The following is a 22104-nucleotide window of genomic DNA, read 5'->3' on the forward strand; positions in this document are numbered from 1 at the left end:
ATTAAACAGATCAGGTATCAGTGGCATAGGGTATGGGTCACGAACCATAATCTGGTTTAACTCCCTGAAATCCAGACACAGGCGTAATCCGCCATATTTCTTCTTAACGAAGAAAAACCCTACTGCCACAGGCGAGGATGAAGGCCTGATGTGCCCTTTGCTCAGACTCTCAGCGATGTAGTCTTTTAAGTCTTGCCTCTCAGGACCAGAAATGTTAAACATCCTAGCTTTCGGTAATTTGCCCCCTGGTTTTCGCCTAATAGTACAGTCATAGGGGCGAGGTGGTGGCAATTCTGAAGAACCCTTCACTGAGAACACATTCGCAAAGTCCTGCAGTGACTCAGGAATGCTAGGAGTCACAGCGGACACACACATGTGGCCAGGCAATTCTCCTGGCAAAATCCGCTCCACTGAATTATGTCCTGAGTTTTCCAGTCAATCACCAGGTTGTGTACAGCCAACCATGGAAAACCCAGAACCTTTTGAGCAGGAAGATTACTGAGCACCTTACATGTAACTTGCTCAGCATGTAGGACCCCAATGTGGAGTTTAACCTCAGCCACAAACTCAGTAATCTCCCCCTGTGGGAGAGGAGCGGCATTGATGGTGACCACCTGGATAGGATGAGGCAGTTTTTCGATCCTGAAACCGGCTGTGCACGCAAACTCCTCATCAATGAGGTTAGTGGCCAAACCACTATCCACAAACACAGTAATAGGTAGCTCTCTGCCAGAGACCACAACCTTGGCAGGGAGCATGCATTGAGAAACCACTAAGGAGGATATGCATAAACTCAGATCGGCCTCCTCCACACCCTCTGAGCTTCGTAGTTTTTCCACCATTGCACTTTTCTTAGATAGCAGAGGACAAGTATCAACATAATGACCAGTTTTACCACAGAAAAAACAGGCTCTCTGCTTCCCAAGCAAAGGGGCTAGATGCTTCACATGTGACACCCCTGCGATCTGCATATACTCCGTGGGCCCACCTGCAGCAACCTCATGTGTACCCATGCTCACTCCCATAGGCGGCGTCTCTTACACCCCCTGACACAGATGGCGATCAATACGGATAACAAGACTCATAGCGGATTCTAGAGAAACAGGAGTCTCATACATCAGAAGGGCTTTTTAACCCTTCCTGAAACCCCATGAACAAACTGACTCCGCAGTGCAGGATGATTCCACTGTGTGTCTACCGCCCACCGGCGAAATTCAGAACAGTAATCCTCTGCCATACGCTCCCCCTGGCAAATAGCGCAAATTTTAGATTCTACTAGACCCATTCTGTCAGGCTCCTCATAAATGAGTCCAAGAGCAGAAAAAAACTCTCCACTGAGTTATATGCAGCAGAAACAGATGGTAAAGAAAACGCCCATGCTTGAGGATCCCCGTTCAGTAATGACAACACCAGACCCACACGCTGAGCCTCATTACCTGAGATCGGGCACTTACGAAAATACAGTTTACAAGATTCACAAAAAGTAGCAAATTTACTGCATTCTCCAGCAACCCTTTCAGGCAAAGGAAACTTTGGCTCAGCAACTCTGCCTGCAGATTCAGCTTGCACATTAGATACTACTAGGCCCTGTTGCTGAACTGCCCCCTTCAGTTCAGTAACCTGCAGAGACAGCGCCTCCAACTGGTGGGTTATGGAAGTCATGGGATCCATGGAATACAAAAATATGGCCGATTATAATGTCACGGGAAGCCTAGGTAGGCAAGAGCTAATAACCCAGGCCCCTGCGATTTCCCTCAACTCTGGGAAACCCTGACTGACCCTCTCCCAGAGTTTACACTAATGGTGTGCATGTCTGGGCCTCCACCCTCACCCTGTCTCCTGTTTCAACCCTAGGCTGAAACCACGACCCACCACCCAGTGAAGAGACCACACACCAATACCCACAGTTAGCACAGACAAGGATAACGGAAAATATGCACCATGCTGCAGTCACACAGGAATACACTATAAGTGCACAGGGCAAAATAATACAAATAAAGGAAGGAGAAAATATGACAAAGGGAAATACACCACCGGATACAAAACTCCTTCTCCTAGACCACCACTCCAGACCGAGATAACCAAGCACATGACAGAAGCTATATTTGGCGACGCCCAAAGCCCAGCAAAACTATTTAAAGGCAGTGGGCGTGACTCAGACCTCAACCCGAGTACCAGTCATATTAACCCCGGATAATCTGGATCAAATCTAACCGGCACCACTGAGCATATAGTGGACGAATGAGAAATTACCGCTGTCTGTCGGATGCCCTAGTATGAACAGCGTCCAACATGACAGTATGTTGGCGTTATACATACTCCTGGTCAGTGGATGCAGCCTCACTCCATACGCTGTGTGCTGGAGGTATTCACCATTTTTTGACCCGGGACAGGAGGGAATGTTGGCGTTATACACACTTCGGGTCAGTGGACGCAGCCTCGCTCCATACACTCTGTACTGCGGGATTCGACAGTTTCTAACCAGGGACAGGAGAGTATGTTGGCATTATACACACTCCAGGTCAGTGGATGCAGGCTCGCTCCATACACTGTGCGCTGTGGGGATTCGCCGGTTTCTGACCAGGGAGAGTTGAGTATGTTGGCATTATACACACTCCGGGTCAGTGGACGCAGCCTCGCTCCATACACTGTGCACTGTGGGGATTCGCCGGTTTCTGACCAGGGACAGTTGAGTATGTTGGCATTATGCATACTCCGGGTCAGTGGACGCAGCCTCGCTCCATACACTGTGCACTGCGGGGATTCGCCGGTTTCAGACCCGGGACAGAAGGGTATGTTGGCATTATACATACTCCTGGTCAGTGGACACAGCCTCGCTCCATACACTGAGCACTGTGGGGATTCGCTGGTTTCTGACCCGGGGCAGGAGGGTATGTTGGCATTATACATACTCCTGGTCAGTGGACACAGCCTCGCTCCATACACTGAGCACTGTGGGGATTCGCTGGTTTCTGACCCGGGGCAGGAGGGTATGTTGGCATTATACATACTCCTGGTCAGTGGACACAGCCTCGCTCCGTACACTGAGCACTGTGGGGATTCGCTGGTTTCTGACCCGGGGCAGGAGGGTATGTTGGCATTATACATACTCCTGGTCAGTGGACACAGCCTCGCTCCATACACTGTGCTCTGCGGGGATTCATAAGTCTGTAGTCACACAGAGAGACCTGAGTCTTGTCGATTTGGACTGGACAATAAGTATGACAATAGCACCTATCAGAGAGTGGGATATAGACCAAAAAGTCGGTTCTTGAAGTTAATCTGCTGGCAGCAGTTAAAAAAACTTTAAGGATCTGAGCAAGAGCCAAATTGTGATGGCTGGACACCGAGTCAGGGAATTTCCTTGATAGCAGATCTTGTAGAGAGATCTTGGTATGCAGCGTGTTGTTTCTATCAAAAGCTATTATTGGAAAAACAACTAATGACTTAACTATCATATTCTGACTTGTTCATGCAAGGGGGTCTGAACTGGACTGTCACGTTTCTGCTCCAAAGACACCAATCACATTGTATGGTGCATAATGTGTATAGTGTCATATGACGTTTACATATTGTGCACTTATGTGATACAATGTGAAGTGCAATGTATTGTGATATAGTCTGTGATATTGTAATATGTACAGTATAGTGTACAACTAATGTATAATGTGGGGAGTCTGCAGAATAAGTACAGGGTAAAGGCCCCGTCTCACATAGCGAGATCGCTGCTGAGTCACAAGTTTTGTGACGCAACAGTGACCTCAGTAGCGATCTCGCTATGTGTGACACGTACCAGCGATCAGGCCCCTGCTGTGAGATCGCTGGTCGTGTCGGAATGGCCTAGACCTTTTTTTGGTCGTTGAGGTCCCGCTGACATCGCTGAATCGGTGTGTGTGACACCGATCCAGTGATGTCTTCACTGGTAACCAGGGTAAACATCGGGTTACTAAGCGCAGGGCCGCGCTTAGTAACCCGATGTTTACCCTGGTTACCAGTGTAAATGTAAAAAAAAACCAAACAGTACATACTCACCATCTGATGTCCGTCAGGTTCCTTGCCGTCTGCTTCCCGCTCTGACTGACTGCCGGCCGTACAGTGAGAGCACAGCACAGCAGTGACGTCACCGCTGCGCTCTGCTCTCACTGTACGGCCGGCAGTCAGTCAGAGCAGGAAGTAGACGGCAAGGGACCTGACGGACATCAGATGGTGAGTATGTACTGTTTTTTTTTTTTTGGTAACCAGGGTAAACATCGGGTTACTAAGCGCGGCCCTGCACTTAGTAACCCGATGTTTACCCTGGTTACCCGGGTGCTGCAGGGGGACTTTGGCATCGTTGAAGACAGTTTCAACGATGCCGAAGTCGTTCCCCTGATCGTTGGTCACTGGAGAGAGCTGTCTGTGTGTCAGCTCCCCAGCGACCACACAACGACTTACCAACGATCACGGCCAGGTCGTATCGCTGGTCGTGATCGTTGGTAAATCGTTATGTGAGACGGGGCCTTAAGACATAGATTAGGATTTAGGACATAAGATAGTGACTGTGAGTAGATGATGACAAAATGGTAAGAAAGTGTTAGTGTTTGGGAAAAACACCTCAAGCCCTTCTATTCAGAGGAAGATGGGCATGGAACCATGTGTGGGAGAGATAATGGACCTTGTAATTGCAAAACTGGACTGGGAATCCCTGGGGCTGACAGGATCAGTGAATGTAGGGATAGTCCAGGTATAACATAAAGAAATGTTGGAAATCGACGAAACTATGGAAATAAAAAAGGGAGAATGTTGTGTCTGATACTGCATGTTACAATCTGATGCACTTGGACTTTCAAATTAACTATTGTGTGTTAAAACTAACTGCCTGTCACCTGATTAATGTGCAGCAGTTCCCAAAACTGAAGACATACAAGTGAGTGTAACGCACTTTACACGTGACAGCATATTTTAACTTGGACATTGGGACACAATTTACCTGTAAACTGCCAGGGCGACATGAAGCAGCACTTTGCCCACAACTAACACCATATGGTACCTCACATCCAATCCCAAAAAAGCACTGCATCAGCACAAATTGCTAAAATAGCCACCTGCTGATAGAAAGATGCCAGAACTCACAATGCATACTAGTAGAGCCTATGCCATCTTTGCAAAATGAGACTCACTGGCCAGATGTGTCCCTATAGCTGTTCCAGGAAACGGATGGCCAAAATGCTACATAATGGGCACTGTAAAGGTTTCTAACCAGCATAGAATGGGTTACTAACATCTTCAGCACCAAAGGAAACAAAATCCATTTAATATCAAACACACAGACTAAAAGGAAGATCTGCAATTCACAATACATAGATATATTCTAAACCCGGGTCTCCCAGGAGGACTTTACCAACTTGTGACAATACCCCTCCTATAAAGGGTTTATTTGGATGGGCCAAATGAAATGAACGCATCAACCTACTGGCATTAACCTCAAATGATGTCACCAAGTGAATGTACAGAGCAGCGAACCATCCGGGAATCAATGATTTTCGCTAATGGAAATTCTAAATTGCCATCAATAATAACCAGTGGTAGTGGTAAAGGTAACAGTTCCACAGAATCAACAAATTTCTGGGGGCAAAGATTGTGAAAAACATTATGAATCTTTAGAGTCTGAAGAAACTTGAGGTGAAAAGCTATAGGATTGATTAATGTGACCACCTTTTAAGGACAAATAAACCTAGGACATAATTTCAAAGAAGGAACTTTTGGTTTAATATCAAAATAAGATCTGGACCTGAAAATCATTTCTTATCAGCCATACATTTGTATTTGTCCCCCATGATCTTTAAATTATTTTTAGTCAGTTCCTGTACTGATGAGAGCGAAGAACAAAATTTTTCCTCCTCAGTAGAGATGATCGGACCTTTCAATGTTCAGTTCGGTTTGATTCACCTAACATTTAGACATTTGCTGAATATGTTCAGCGAACAGTTCGGCTAATGTACCTGAACCAAATTAAATTCAATGGGAAGCAAAATCAAATGCATAGAGAGCACCTTCAAGAGGGCCAAAAAGCTTCCCAAACAGCTAAAATTAGGAAAAGGCAACAGGAATGTGGCATCCATTGAATAACAGTAGAAATGTGATGATGGCACAACAGCAGTCATCCATGGGCCATGCATGAGGCATCATGGTCTGGGCCAGTATTTACAGCTTTGAATTGAAGTTTCAATGAGGACCTTGTGGTTAAGGGAGTGGTGTAAGCATACTGTCAGGATCCACTATTATTGAGGCAGCTCTGGTTCCACTCACATTAAAACTTTTTTCCTTTCAGGCCAGCTGGGGTTAAATGCAGTTTTCCCTGCTGGCAAGCTGGTGTTAATGCAGTGCTGCTGGGTCAGCTGATGTTGCTGGTGACCACTCTCACATCATTTAAAATGTCACCTGATGCATCAGCTGACTGTTGGTGATACAGGTCCTTTCTGGAGACCGACCTAGCAGGAGCAGCTCCCTGCTGTCAGCCAAGTCTGGTGTTTGGAGACCTGTTGTTGTGCTATTTGTGGTGTGGAGTTAAGCAGCTGTGTGCATAAGCTAAGTGCTGAGTTTTTTTACCTTGTTCTTTTGTTGTTTGTGCATTCCCTTTTGGTATTGAGTTTCCCTCACTCTCATATTGTGTCATCCTGTTTATTTGCTTTGTTGTGCAGTTTACATTGTTCACCTCCTGGGGTGGGGGTTTGGGTTTAGCTCAGGGCTCAACAGGAGATAAGGACAAGTTGGTGACTTGGTTCTCCCTACCTTCAAGGGTACCCCCAAGTTAAGAAAATAAAGAACTCCCCCTAGCCTGTGGGGCAGTTCAGTGGCCCAGGTTCCTCATCTCTTGTTTTGCCATTACTGCCCCGTGCTGAGAGCTCTGATACCTCATGCAACAGCTCAGACAGACTTTTTTCCCATCCACAATCAGGTGTCACAAACATCAGTTTTTTAGACTACTAAAGGTAGAAAAATTAAAGGAGAGTAACACAGGTAACTGAATGATGATCAATTAATCCTCAGTAGAAATTTGATAATGACACGGCAGCAGTCAGTCTTGGGTCATGCATGAGGTATCAGGGTCTGGTCCACCATTTACGGCTTTTAGTTAAAGTTTAAATTAAGACATGATGGGTGAGGGACCGATGTAAGCCTGCTGTGCTGGGAGCCCTGATACCTCATGCAACAGCTCAAACTGCATTTTTGCTCAGCCACACTCAGCTGCCACAAATATCACCTCGATAAGCAACCAGTGTTAGAAGAATGTAAGAATAGTAATAAAGGTAGTTGACTGATCATTTCACCCACAGAAGAAATTTTGGAATGGCACAGTAGCAGTCAGCCATGAGCCATACTTGAGGCATCAGGGTCTGTTACAGCATTTAATCTTTTTAATTGAAGTTTTAATTATGACGTAGTGGGTAAGGGACTGGTGTAAACCTTCTTTGCAGGGAGCCATGATAACTCATGCAACAGCTAATTTATTTTTTTCACAGCCACACTCAGTTGGCACAAACATCAGTTTCATAGACTACTGTTGGTAGTAAGGATGGTAAGACAGGTAGTTGACTGATCAATTGACCCAAAGTAGGACATTTTATAATGGTACAGAATTAGGCAGCTATGGGCCATGCATGAGGTACCAGAGCCTGGGCCAACATTTACAGCTTTGAAATTTGCTTGAACTTAAAAGGTGGTTGAAGGACAAGTGTAGGACTGCTGTGCTGGGAGCTCTGCCAAATTCAGGCAACACATATGAACAATGCCCAACTTGGAGTAAAAACATTTACCCAAATTATTGCCACACACCACTAAAGTGTCATTACTCTTTGGTCTCCTTGACTCCCTTGCTTTGGCAGCCACACACCGATATTATTATTATCATTAATTGTTTTTGCATCATTTATTCCATGGTGGTCTAGATGTGAAAAGGAGTATACGTAATAAAAATAAGGACACTAATGTTGAACAATACAAGTCACCGACTGGTACTGGAAGAGAGAGGACCCTACCCATGAGGAATCAAAGTCTGCAAGAGATGGGTGAGGATGCAATTGGTGAGGGTAGAGCTACTTATGCAGCGGTATGGAGGAGCGAAGGTTCGTGTAGATTGTAGGCTTGTCAGAAGAGGTGGTTTTTCACATTCCTATTATAGGTTCTCACGGTAGGTGAGAGTATGAAATGTTGTGGTAGACAATTCCAGAGTAGAGAGGATCTACTGGAGAAATCTAGTAGGTGATTGTGGGACAAGGAGATAAAAGAGGAGTTGAAAATGAGATCTTGTGAGGATTGGAGGTTTCGTGCAAGTAAGTATCGAGAGACAAGGTTACAGTTGTATGTAGGAGACAGATTGCAAATTGCTTTGTATGCCAATCTTACGGTTTCAACAGGTTAGTTAGGGTTTCAAACAGGAGTCTCTGGGCTATGGAGAGCCAGTGCAGAGATTGACAGATGGGAAAAGCCAGGGAATAGCAGGGTGGCAGGTTTATTAGTCATGCAGAAGAGTTTTGGATACTTTGGATGGATATGAGAGTGTTAGAATGGAGGCCCCAGAGCAGGAGGTTGCAGTTGATGAGGCGAGAGATGATGACGAGGACATGCACCAGCGTTTTTGGAAATTCATGATTGAGGAATGTGCGGATCCAGCAGATATTTTTAAGTTGGAGTTGGCAGGAAGTGAAAAGAGCTTAGATCTTAGATTTCAAGGACAGATTAGAGTAAAATTTGCAGGCCTGGGGAAAGCGTGCAGCCATTGATTTTGATGGATAGGTGGATATGTAATTTGGGGTGTTTAAATCACATGGTGGAACGATGATTTTATCCATGATAAATTTTACAAATCGTGCAAAGAAAAAGATGAAACAGCAGGCTGACTGAGGTGAGTTGAGAGGGACGGAGAGCTGGGAGATGGAAGAGGGAACTGAAAATGCTGAAAAGCTGTTTATGCTTATGAGACAGGGTATATATGAGAGATGAGAAATAAGTTTGTTTTGCTGCAGTGAGTGTTTTCACAGCATTTTGACAACCTCTGTGTTAGGTGTTGAGTTCCCACCACTGCACGGGGGGATCTCTAACCATGTCCATTGCCGTCTCCCATTCTTCCTCAGCCGCAGAGGATTCTGCTCAACAGAGACATCGGTGCCAGGGTCTTGCTCAAGCTGATGCTGTGTGTCTGGTACTGCTCCCGTCCCAGGTCCAGCTATTGTATCCAGCAATAGGCGCTGCGAGAATGCGATCCTGGCACTAAGTCCTGTTTTTTATCTACTGAGCATGCCTGTGGGACGACCTCTCATTGGATGTCAGAGGTTACATGCCCAGGTCTCCAAGTGGCTCAGATTGGACCACGGGCACGGTTCCGGAAGACTGCAATTATAAAAGATTTGCATGGCCGCTCAGCCATGCACTAGAATAACCTGTAATTGTGGTGTGTGTGGATGCATGTTTGGACTGGTGAAAGCTCCTAAATGATGCTCTTCCCAAGCGTTGCTGTCTTAGTGTGATTGAAGCTGACATAGCGCCAGTTAGTGCAATCCAGCACTGTGCACGAATTTACCAGTGTCAATAGTGGCGTTCGCCAGTGTGAAGCTGTGCGCAATTAGTATGCTTTCCTACCCTATTTACAGTGGTTAGTGGCATCGACGCTGCGCACACTTAGTGCGCTAAATCTACTAGATAGCCCTCCAGGCATTGCAGTTGCAGTTCCATGTGCTTAGTGGGTCTAGAAGGACTCTTGTCCCACATCCAAGGGGCTGAGTCCTGTGACCATACACTAGCGCTCTCTCAGCCGAGCTCTGTGAGTCCTAACAGGCTATGGCATTTACTTTCCATGGTATTGTGGCTTTGTAAAGCTGCAGAGTCCGCCTCTGTACACACCAGGTGACATTAACCCACGTGTGTTCATCTATTATACCGCTATATAATGTCCGCCATTACCGGACAGCAGGTAACATCTATGCATGGTGGACCCCAGGCTGCGAACACACCTTATCACTACCTTTATATTATTTGGTGCTTTCCGCCAGCCCTAACATTATACTAGTGCCAGGGACTGGCTAGTAATGATGGAAAAGCAGTGACTGCAGCTGTACCTCCAGCAGCTGGAGGACAGGTTGGTGTCTCTCAAGCGTGCAACCTCAGCTGTGGATGTTACCGCAGAAGCTGTTCAGGCTGCTAGCGAGGCTGCAGCCCGTATGTCTGCTGCCACACCTGTTCGGCACTTTCCCACCTCCTGCTGCCAGATAAGTACTCTGGTGATAGCAAGACATGTAGGGGATTCATGGACCAGTATGCAATACATCTTGAGCTCCTGGTTGCATGTTTTCCCTCAGAGCAGACTAAAATGGGCTTCATTATATCTTTCTTTTTGGACAGGGCGTTAGAGTGGGCTACGCCGCTGTAGGAGCGTGACGATCATGTGGTGCAGAGTGCTCTGCGGTTCCTGAGCACTCTGAAGCAGGTCTTTTTAGGACCTCAAGTCACCCATGATATGGCGCTCCAACTACTGGCACTGACACAGGGCTAATACATGGTCAATCACTTTGCCGTCCACTTCCGGACTTTAGCATCTGAGCTGGAGTGGCTGCATAAATCTCTCATCCCTGTATTTTAGAAAGGGCTGGCTGACCATGTGAAAGATACTCTGGCCACTAGGGAGATTCCTGCCACACTGGTGGAGCTAATAGCGGTCTACACTCACATCCACCTTCGTTTTACCGAACAAAGGTTGGAGCGAGTCAAGTGTAGGCAGAGGTTTCGTCTGGCTCCTACCTTCTCTAGATCTCTGGAATCTCTGGATCAGGCGTTCAAGCCCCAAGAGGCCATGGAGGTATCACGAGCAGGATCTAAGTCCCGATTCGTTCGTGTACCCATGGTCTGTTCTGTTTGCCAGCAATTGGGATATTTTGCCAAGAGATATCCCCAGCGTTTGGGAAATTACCTTGTCCAGTGGCCATAGGAGGAGCAGCGACTTCTTCCAAATTGTCCTTCAAAGGGACTCTCACCTTTAGCCCATCTACTCATGTGGTAGAGCATTGCGTTGATTCTGGGGAGGAGGGCAATTTTATGTCTTCTGCCTTCACCCAACAGCACGCAATCTGGTGATGCTCGCCAAACCAGTGACTGTATGAGTGGTGGATAGGTCGACACTGCCCCACAGATTACACATAAAGCCATCCCACTTACTCTCTCCATGTCTCCTTCCCATTAGGAAATGATCTCTCTAATGGTCATACCTGAGGATATTGAAGAGGTCCTGCTACGGGTACCTTGGCTACACTATCACTCCCTCCATATTGAGTTCTCCACAGATAGAATCCTGGGATGGAGAAAATCTTGCGAGGGTAGATGCCTGAGGGAGTGCATTCAGGTTGCTACTACAGAGGTACCCGCAGATCTTTCTTCTCTCCCCAAACACTATTGGGCCTATGCAGACCTTTTCTCCAAAAGGGCTACAGAGACCCTTCCACCTCACCCCCCCTATGACTGCCCAATTGACCTCTTGACTGGTGTTCAGCCTCCCCGGGGTAGAGTCTATCCATTATCTCTCCCGGAGATGGAGGCAATGACATCCAGGACATCCAGGAAATCCAGGAAAATCTGGCAAGAGGATTAATTAGGATGTTAGTGTCACCTGCAGGGGTGCTGTTCTTCGTGCAGAAGAAGAATGGAGAACTTCGTCCATGCATAGATTACAGGGGTCTTAACGCCATCACCGTTATGAAAAAGTACCCTCTGCCCCTGATATCTGAGTTTTTTGATAGGTTGCGGAGAGCGAGGGTTTCTACTAAACTTGATCTGCGGGGTGCTTCCAACCTGATTTGCATCCGTGAGGGGGACAAATGGAAGATGGTTTTTACACCAGGGATGGCCATTACGAGTACCTGGTGATGCCCCTCTGTAATGCCCCTGACGTATTCTAGGACTTTGTAAATGACATCTTCCAGGATATGCTTCTCCACCTCAATTGTAGTCTATCTGGATGATATTCTCATCTACTCTCCATATATATATACTACCACCGGAGAGATGTTTGCAAAGTCTTCTACCTCCTATGGGCAAACTCTATGCCAAGTTGGAGAAGTGTGTGTTTGAGCAGGAGTCTTTGCCTTTCCTTGGCTATATCATCTCCGCCCAAGGATTGGCTATGGATCCTGATAAGCCACAGGCTGTGATGGACAGGCAGGAACCCCATTCTCTCAAAGTGGTGCAATGCTTTATGTGGTTCATTAACTATTATCGCCAGTTCATTCCCCACTTCTCAACTTTGGCAGCTCCCTTGGTAGCGCTCACCAAGACAGGAGCAAATCCCAAATTGTAGTCGGAGGAGGTCTCCAAGGCCTTCCTCTCTATTAAGTCTCATTTTGCTCCCATCCTACATCGTCCCGATGTAGATAAACCATTATAATGGAGGTGGATGCCTCATACATTGCTGCTGGAGCAGTCTTATTATGATAGGATGCTCAAGGTCTGAAGCATCCTTGCTTGTTTTTCTCCAAGACCTTCACACCGGCAGAGAGGAATTATTCCATCTGGGACAGGGAGTTGCTAGCTATTAAGTTGGCCTTCTCGGAGTGGAGACACCTCCTGAATGGGGCTCATTTTCCCTTCCATGTGTATACCGACCACAAAAATTTGTTTTATTTACAGACTGCCCAGCAGCTAAACACTCGCCATGCTAGAAGGTCCTTGCTCTTCTCCCACTTCCACTTCACCCTCCATTATCTTTCCAGGGAGAAGAACATCGGTGCCGACACCCTCTCCTGCTCCATAGTGTCATCAGTAGAGGGGGAGGAGCCTTGGCTAATTGTCCCCTCAGAGAGCCTGAGAACTGTGGCCCGGGTCTCCCTAGAGTCTGTGCCTCCGGGCAAGACTTTTGTTCCACCTAATTTGCAACCGGAGGTTCTCTCTTGGGCTCACTTGTCCAGGGTGGAAGGACATTTAGGGATCAAGAGGACATTTGAGCTCCTGGTGAGGACGTACTGGTTGTCGCTTATGGCCCGTGACGTCTGAGGCTATATTCGGGCGTGTGTCTCCGTTGCCAAGAACCGGTCTCCCCAGTAATGGACTGCTGGGCTATTTTACTCCCTGCTGGTGGCAGATAGGCTCTGGTACATGGTTGGTATGGACTTTGTGGTCGGCTTACCCAAGTCTCACAGCTGCACCATTATCTAGTTAGTTGCCGGCCATTCCAAAATTGTGCATATGGTGTCTCTCCCGCTGGTACCTTCTGCACGGGCCTTGGCAGCATTACTCACTAAGCACGTTTTCTGCCTACACGGCATGCCTGACAAAATTATCAGTGACTGGGGTCTCCAGTTCGCATCTCGGTTCTGGAGTGAAATTTGTCGCTTACTCAGCATTGAGTTGAACCTCTCTTCAGCTTACAATTCTGAGATGAATGGATTGGTAGAGAGGGCCAACCAGACCCTGGTCACATTCCTGCAAAATTTTGTTTCGGCTAGGCAGGATGACTGGGCATCCTTGCTACTGTGGGTGGAGTTTGCTGTTGTGATTTTGCTTTTTGCTCCCTCTAGTGGTCATTAGTGATTTGACTCTGGAGCGTCTGTCTTTTCCTATATCCTCACCTGGGCCGTTAGTTCAGGGGCGTTGCTATATAAGCTCCCTGGACCTTCAGTTCAATGCCTGGCATCGTTGAAATCAGAGCTAATCTGTTGTGCTCTTGTCCTCTGATCCTGGTTCCTGTTTTTCAAGCTAAGTCTGCTTCTTTGCTTTTTGCTTTTGTTTTGTTTGGTATTTTTGTCCAGCTTGTTCCTATCTGTATCCTGACCTTTGCTGGAAGCTCTAGGGGGCTGGTGTTCTCCCCCCGGACCATTAGACGGTTCGGGGGTTCTTGAATCTCCAGCGTGGATTTTTATAGGGTTTTTGTTGACCAGATAAGTTATCTTGCTATATTCTGCTATTAGTAAGCTGGCCTCTCTTTGCTGAACCTGGTTCATTTCTGTGTTTGTCATTTCCTCTTACCTCACCGTTATTATTTGTGGGGGGGCTTGTATCTTGCTTTGGGGTCCCTTTCTCTGGAGGCAAGAGAGGTCTTTGTTTTCTTCTCCTAGGGGTAGTTAGATTCTCCGGCTGGCGCGAGTCATCTAGCGATCACCGTAGGCATGATCCCCGGCTACTTCTAGTGTTGGCGTTAGGAGTAGCTATTTGGTCAACCCAGTTACCACAGCCCTATGAGCTGGATTTTTGTATCTTGCAGACTTACACGTTCCTCTGAGACCCTGTCCACTGGGGTCATAACAGTATGCCAGGCCAGTATTAAATGTTTAATGCATTGCAGAAGTGGGATTATAAGAAAGAAAATTTAGATTTTTTTTCTTCCCTCTCTCATTTTTTTTTTTTTTTTTCCCCTTTACCTCAGAGTGGCTTAAGCTTGCTGCAGACATGAATGTCCAGACCTTGATTACAAGTGTGGACCAGCTTGCCGCTCGTGTGCAGGGTATACAAGATTATGTTACCAGAAATCCTAGGTCTGAACCCAAGATTCCGATTCCTGAACTGTTTTCAGGAGACCGATTTAAGTTTAGGAATTTCAGGAATAATTGTAAATTATTTTTGTCCCTGAAACCTTGTTCGTCTGGAGACTCTGCTCAACAAGTAAAAATTGTTATTTCATTCTTATGGGGTGACCCTCAAGATTGGGCTTTTTCGTTGGCGCCAGGAGATCCGGCATTGGCTGATATTGATGCGTTTTTTCTGGCGCTCGGTTTACTTTATGAGGAACCCAATCTTGAGATTCAGGCAGAGAAAGCCTTGCTGGCTATGTCTCAGGGCCAGGACGAGGCTGAGGTGTATTGCCAAAAATTTCGGAAATGGTCCGTGCTGACACATTGGAACGAGTGTGCACTGGCCGCTAATTTTAGAAATGGCCTTTCTGAGGCCATTAAGAATGTTATGGTGGGTTTTCCCATTCCCACAGGTCTGAATGATACCATGTCCCTGGCTATTCAAATTGACCGGCGGTTGCGGGAGCGCAAAACCGCAAATTCCCTCATGTTGTTGTCTGAACAGACACCTGATGTGATGCAATGTGATAGAAAAACCGCAAATTCCCTCATGGTGTTGTCTGAACGGACACCTGATTTGATGCAATGTGATAGAATCCTGACTAGAAATGAGAGGAAAATTCATAGACGCCGGAATGGCTTGTGCTACTACTGTGGTGATTCTACACATGTTATCTCAGCATGCTCTAAACGTATATCTAAGGTTGTTAGTCCTGTCACCGTTGGTAATTTGCATCCTAAGTTTATTCTGTCTGTAACTTTGATTTGCTCACTGTCATCTTATACTGTCATGGCGTTTGTAGATTCGGGTGCTGCCCTGAGTCTTATGGATCTCTCATTTGCTAAGCGCTGTTGTTTTATTCTTGAACCATTAGAAAATCCTATACCTATTGGGTATTGATGCTACGCCATTGGCAGAAAATAAGCCGCAGTATTGGACACAGGTTACCATGTGCATGACTCCTGAACACCGCGAGGTGATACGTTTTCTCGTTCTACATAAAATGCATGATTTGGTTGTTTTGGGGCTGCCATGGTTACAGACCCATAACCCAGTCCTTGACTGGAAGGCTATGTCAGTGTCTAGTTGGGGCTGTCGTGGTATTCATGAGGATTCCCTGCCTGTGTCTATTGCTTCTTCTACGCCTTCGGAAGTTCCGGAGTACTTGTCTGATTATCAGGATGTCTTTAGCGAGTCCAGGTCCAGTGCATTGCCTCCTCATAGGGAATGTGACTGTGCAATAGATTTGATTCCAGGCAGTAAATTTCCTAAGGGAAGACTGTTTAATCTGTCGATACCTGAACATACCGCTATGCGTTCATATATCAAGGAGTCTCTGGAGAAAGGACACATCCGTCCGTCTTCTTCCCCTCTTGGTGCGGGATTCTTTTTTGTGGCTAAAAAGGACGGATCTTTGAGGCCTTGTATTGACTATCGGCTTTTAAATAAGATCACTGTCAAATTTCAGTATCCTTTGCCGCTGTTGTCTGACTTGTTTGCCCGGATTAAAGGTGCCAAGTGGTTTACCAAGATAGACCTTCGTGGTGCGTACAACCTTGTGCGCATTAAGCAAGGGGATGAATGGAAAACCGCATTCAATACGCCCGAAGGTCATTTTGAGTACTTGGTGATGCCTTTTGGGCTCTCTAATGCCCCTTCAGTTTTTCAGTCCTTTATGCATGACATTTTCCGGAACTATCTGGATAAATTTCTGATCGTTTATCTGGATGATATTCTGTTTTTTTCTGATAATTGGGACTCGCATGTGGAGCAGGTCAGGATGTACAGAAGGTTCCCTTTTTGGGGTTCATTTTTTCCCCTTCTGCTGTGGAGATGGACCCAGTCAAGGTCCGAGCTATTCTTGATTGGACTCAGCCCTCGTCAGTTAAGAGTCGTCAGAAGTTCTTGGGTTTCGCTAACTTCTACCGTCGTTTTATCGCTAACTTTTCTAGCATTGTGAAACCTTTGACGGATATGACCAAGAAGGGCTCCGATGTGGTTAATTGGGCTCCTGCTGCCATGGAGGCTTTCCAGGAGTTGAAACGTCGGTTTACTTCGGCGCCTGTTTTGTGCCAGCCTGATGTCTCGCTTCCCTTTCAAGTTGAGGTGGATGCTTCAGAGATTGGAGCAGGGGCCGTTTTGTCGCAGAGAGGCCCTGGTTGCTCTGTTATGAGACCTTGCGCCTTTTTCTCTAGGAAGTTTTCGCCTGCGGAGCGAAATTATGATGTGGGCAATCGGGAGTTGTTGGCCATGAAATGGGCATTTGAGGAGTGGCGTCATTGGCTCGAGGGTGCTAAGCATCGTGTGGTGGTCTTGACTGATCACAAAAATCTGATGTATCTCGAGTCTGCTAAACGCCTGAATCCTAGACAGGCCCGCTGGTCATTGTTTTTCTCCCGATTTGACTTTGTTGTCTCGTATTTACCAGGTTCAAAGAATGTGAAGGCCGATGCTCTTTCCAGGAGCTTTGTGCCTGATGCTCCTGGAGTCGCTGAACCTGTTGGTATTCTTAAGGATGGTATTATCTTGTCAGCTATTTCTCCTGATCTGCGACGTGTGTTGCAGAGATTTCAGGCTGATAGGCCTGATTCTTGTCCACCTGACAGACTGTTTGTGCCTGATAAGTGGACCAGCAGAGTCATTTCCGAGGTTCATTCCTCGGTGTTGGCAGGTCACCCAGGAATTTTTGGCACCAGAGATCTGGTGGCCAGATCCTTTTGGTGGCCTTCCTTGTCTAGGGATGTGCGGTCATTTGTACAGTCCTGTGGGACTTGTGCTCGAGCTAAGCCTTGCTGTTCTCGTGCCAGCGGGTTGCTCTTGCCCTTGCCTGTCCCTAAGAGACTTTGGACACATATCTCCATGGATTTCATTTCTGATCTTCCGGTGTCTCAGGGCATGTCTGTTATCTGGGTGATATGTGATCGCTTCTCCAAGATGGTCCATTTGGTTCCTTTGCCTAAACTGCCTTCCTCTTCCGATCTGGTTCCTGTGTTTTTCCAGAACGTGGTTCGTTTGCACGGCATCTGTTGTGAATTCTGTTTGTGGGCTCCCCCGGTGGTGTTTTATGGTAGTGCCACTTATTTGCCTTCTTCTATCCCTGATCACCTGTTGCCACCCATTAGGGGAGTTTCCTATTTAAGGCTGCTTGGCTGTTAGTCCTATGCCGGCCAACAATGTATCAGTAGCATTCTGTTGCATTCTCCTGCCTCAAGTTCCTGTTCAGCTAAGTTGAATTTCGTTTCTAGTTTATGCTATTTCTTGTCCAGCTTGCTGCAATGTGACTCTCTGTAGCTGGAAGCTCTTGTGGACTGAAATTGCCACTCCAGTGGCATGAGTTGTCACTGGAGTTTTAAAGTAATTTCAGGATGGTGTTTTTGAGTAGTGTTTTGAAGTTGACCGTGAAGTAACTCTTTCCTATCCTTCTGCTATCTAGAAAGCGGACCTCACTGTGCTAAATCTGCTGTTCATCCTACGTATGTCTTTTCCTCTTAACTCACCGTCAATATCTGTGGGGGGCTGCTATCTCCTTTTGGGGTTAATCTCTGGAGGTAAGGCAGGCCTGTATATTCCTCTGATAGGGGTAGTTAGATCTCCGGCTGGCGCGTGGTGTCTAGGGCATCGTAGGAACACTCCCCGGCTACTTCCAGTGTTGTGTCAGGTTCAGGTCACGGTCAACTTTAGTTTCCATCACCCGAGAGCTAGTCCGTTTTGTTATTTTTATTTCCCTGCCATTGGGGTAATCATGACAGGCATCCCTGAGAATATTGTGTCAGACAGAGGATCCCAGTTCGTTTCCAGATTCTGGCGATCCTTTTGTAGTAGGATGGGCATTGACTTGTCGTTTTCGTCTGCTTTCCATCCTCAGACTAATGGACAGACGGAGCGAACTAATCAGACTTTGGAGGCTTATTTGAGGTGTTTTGTCTCTGCTGATCAGGACGATTGGGTGACCTTCTTGCCGTTAGCTGAGTTTGCCCTTAATAATCGGGCTAGTTCCGCCACCTTGGTTTCGCCGTTTTTCTGCAACTCTGGTTTCCACCCTCGTTTTTCTTCGGGTCATGTGGAGCCTTCTGACTGCCCTGGGGTGGATTCTGTGGTGGATAGGTTGCAGCGGATCTGGAATCTTGTGGTGGACAACTTGAAGTTGTCACAGGAGAGGGCTCAGCGCTTTGCCAACCGCCGCCGCGGTGTGCGTCCCCGACTACGTGTTGGGGATTTGGTGTGGCTTTCTTCCTGCTTTGTTCCTATGAAGGTTTCCTCTCCCAAATTTAAACCTCATTTTATTGGTCCTTACAAGATATTGGAAATTCTTAATCCTGTATCCTTTCGCCTGGATCTACCTGTGTCGTTTGCTATCCACAACGTGTTTCATAGGTCCTTGTTGCGGCGGTACGTTGTGCCTGTGGTTCCTTCTGCTGAGCCTCCTGCTCCGGTGTTGGTTGAGGGCGAGTTGGAGTACGTGGTGGAGAAGATCTTGGATTCTCGTCTCTCCAGGCGGAGGCTTCAGTACTTGGTCAAGTGGAAGGGCTATGGTCAGGAAGATAATTCCTGGGTGGTCGCCTCTGATGTTCATGCGGCCGATTTAGTTCGTGCCTTTCACGCCGCTCATCCTGATCGCCCTGGTGGTCGTGGTGAGGGTTCGGTGACCCCTCACTAAGGGGGGGGGTACTGTTGTGATTTTGCTTTTTGCTCCCTCTAGTGGTCATTAGTGATTTGACTCTGGAGCGTCTGTCTTTTCCTATATCCTCACCTGGGCCGTTAGTTCAGGGGCGTTGCTATATAAGCTCCCTGGACCTTCAGTTCAATGCCTGGCATCGTTGAAATCAGAGTTAATCTGTTGTGCTCTTGTCCTCTGATCCTGGTTCCTGTTTTTCAAGCTAAGTCTGCTTCTTTGCTTTTTGCTTTTGTTTTGTTTGGTATTTTTGTCCAGCTTGTTCCTATCTGTATCCTGACCTTTGCTGGAAGCTCTAGGGGGCTGGTGTTCTCCCCCCGGACCGTTAGACGGTTCGGGGGTTCTTGATTCTCCAGCGTGGATTTTTATAGGGTTTTTGTTGACCAGATAAGTTATCTTGCTATATTCTGCTATTAGTAAGCTGGCCTCTCTTTGCTGAACCTGGTTCATTTCTGTGTTTGTCATTTCCTCTTACCTCACCGTTATTATTTGTGCGGGGCTTGTATCTTGCTTTGGGGTCCCTTTCTCTGGAGGCAAGAGAGGTCTTTGTTTTCTTCTCCTAGGGGTAGTTAGATTCTCCGGCTGGCGCGAGTGATCTAGCGATCACCGTAGGCATGATCCCCGGCTACTTCTAGTGTTGGCGTTAGGAGTAGCTATTTGGTCAACCCAGTTACCACAGCCCTATGAGCTGGATTTTTGTATCTTGCAGACTTACACGTTCCTCTGAGACCCTGTCCACTGGGGTCATAACAGTTTGTGCTGAAAAACGCTGTGGCAGACTCCACTGGGCAGACCCCATTCCTCCTTAATAACAGCCATCATCCGCAGGTTCCTGTACCAATGCCCATGTCTTGCACCGACTCTAGGGTGGCAGACTGGGCGATGGAGGCATGTGACATTTGGGACCGCACACAGTATGACATCCGGACCTCCAAGGAGAGCATGAGGGTTTCTACCAATGCACACCGGCGCTCCACTTCATCCTTTGCAACTGGTGACTTAGTGTGGCTTTCCACCTGTAACATCAGGCTTCGAATTGAGTCTACTAAGTTTGTGCCTCGGTACATAGGCCCCTTCAAGGTCCTGGAACAAGTCAACCCTGTGGTCTATCGGTTGGCCCTTCTTCCACACCTAGATATTTCATGTGTCCCTCCTAAAACCCATTCATCTGTCCCGGTTTTACAAGTCATCTGCTGGGACATCATGCTTGTCCACGGATGATTACAAGGTGAACGCATTTGATGTAAGGTAGTACGTGGCAAAAAGCATTATCTGGTGGATTGGAATGGTGATGGCCCAGAGGACAGGACCTGGGTGCCTATTGAGCACATTTGGGCTCCGCAGCACATTGCTTCCTTTGAGTGTAGCGAGGCCCTAGGAGGGGGGTAATGTTAAGTGTTGAGTTCCCGCCATTGCACAGGGAGAATATCGAACCATGTCCTCTGCGGTCTCCCATTTTTCCCCAGCCGCAGAGGAGTCTGATCAGCAGACACGTCTGTCCTGGCATCTTGCCCAGGCTGATACTGTGCATCTGGTTACCACTATTAATCCTGGTTCTGCTGTTATAACCAACAGTGGTCAGAGGCGATCAGATGTTCCTGGGACTAATTCCTGCTTTTTTTCAACTGAGCATGCACAAGGCATGATAATTCTGCGTCATCTCAGCAGCGTCTGCCAGTGCGGCGCCATGCGCAACTAGTGCGCTTTCCAGACCCTAGTTAGGGTGATTAGTGGCATCTGCCAGAGCTGCGCTGTATGCACATAGTGCAGAAATGTTTATTAATTTTTTCCCTGGAACCGCAGTTGTGGCACCGAAAGCTTGGTGGTCTAGCAGGACTCTAACTCCGTGTCCTTTGGGCAGGGTCCTGTGACCAGAAGACTAGTGTTCAATCTGCAGTATTGCGGCCCTGTGACGCAACACGGTTTTCCTCCTACCTTCCGGGTGAAGTTAACCCGTGTGTGTTCACATAATACCATCATATAGTCTGCCATTACCGAGAAGCAGGTGTCATCTCTGAACGGTGGACCCCGGGCTGTGAACGCACCATATTTCTTCCTTTATATTATTTGGTGTGTTCTGCCAGCCCTAACACACCATGTATGTAAGTACTTGCATAAGAATACAGTAAATAACCAGAGCCAGCATGGGTTTGTAGCAAATAAGTCATGCCAGACTAATCTAAATTTCCTTTATGATGGAATCACTGACTGGGTGGATCAGGGAAATGTGGTAGAATTTGTAGATCTCGACTTCAGCAAAGCATTTAATAAAGTATCTCATGCTATTTTTTATTGAAAAAATTACCAAATATGGGATTTACAAGGCTGTAGTTACGTAGATTCATTACTGGCTCAGTGATTGTACTCAAAGAGTGGTGATAAATGGTTGCAAATCTAACTTTCTATGTTTCTATGAAGAGATGTTATTATGTAGCTATTAACTGTCATTTGTCGCAAAATACTCATTTGTATGTATTAAATGTTTGTTATTACACAAATCCAAGTAAGTTCCAAGAGATTAATTTTTGTAAAACAGAAAATTGCAAATACAATTGTCTCCTTAACAAATGTCTACTCTACTAACTGTAACCAAATAACTTAATTATTAAATACGCTACTTGAGATCATGTCAAGCAATTTGCTAATGGGATATTTGGGGGTGATGTGCAATTGGTGCTGGATCCCTCACCAGTCACTATCTTATAAAACACTTGAACTTAAAGATAAAACTTAAAATCGTGGTAACTGACTTGCAAGTGAAACACATAAATCACCTTCTAGAAAAAAAGACTAAATATTCTTGTCCCTTGTCCCCCAATCTAACCATAGATTTGATTTTTATTCAGTTCAGCAACTAACAGTTACATCTGGGTCAATGCTTGATTTAACTACCACTTCAAATC

Source organism: Ranitomeya variabilis, chromosome 5, assembly GCF_051348905.1.
Source record: "Ranitomeya variabilis isolate aRanVar5 chromosome 5, aRanVar5.hap1, whole genome shotgun sequence".
Classification (NCBI taxonomy): Eukaryota; Metazoa; Chordata; class Amphibia; order Anura; family Dendrobatidae; genus Ranitomeya; species Ranitomeya variabilis.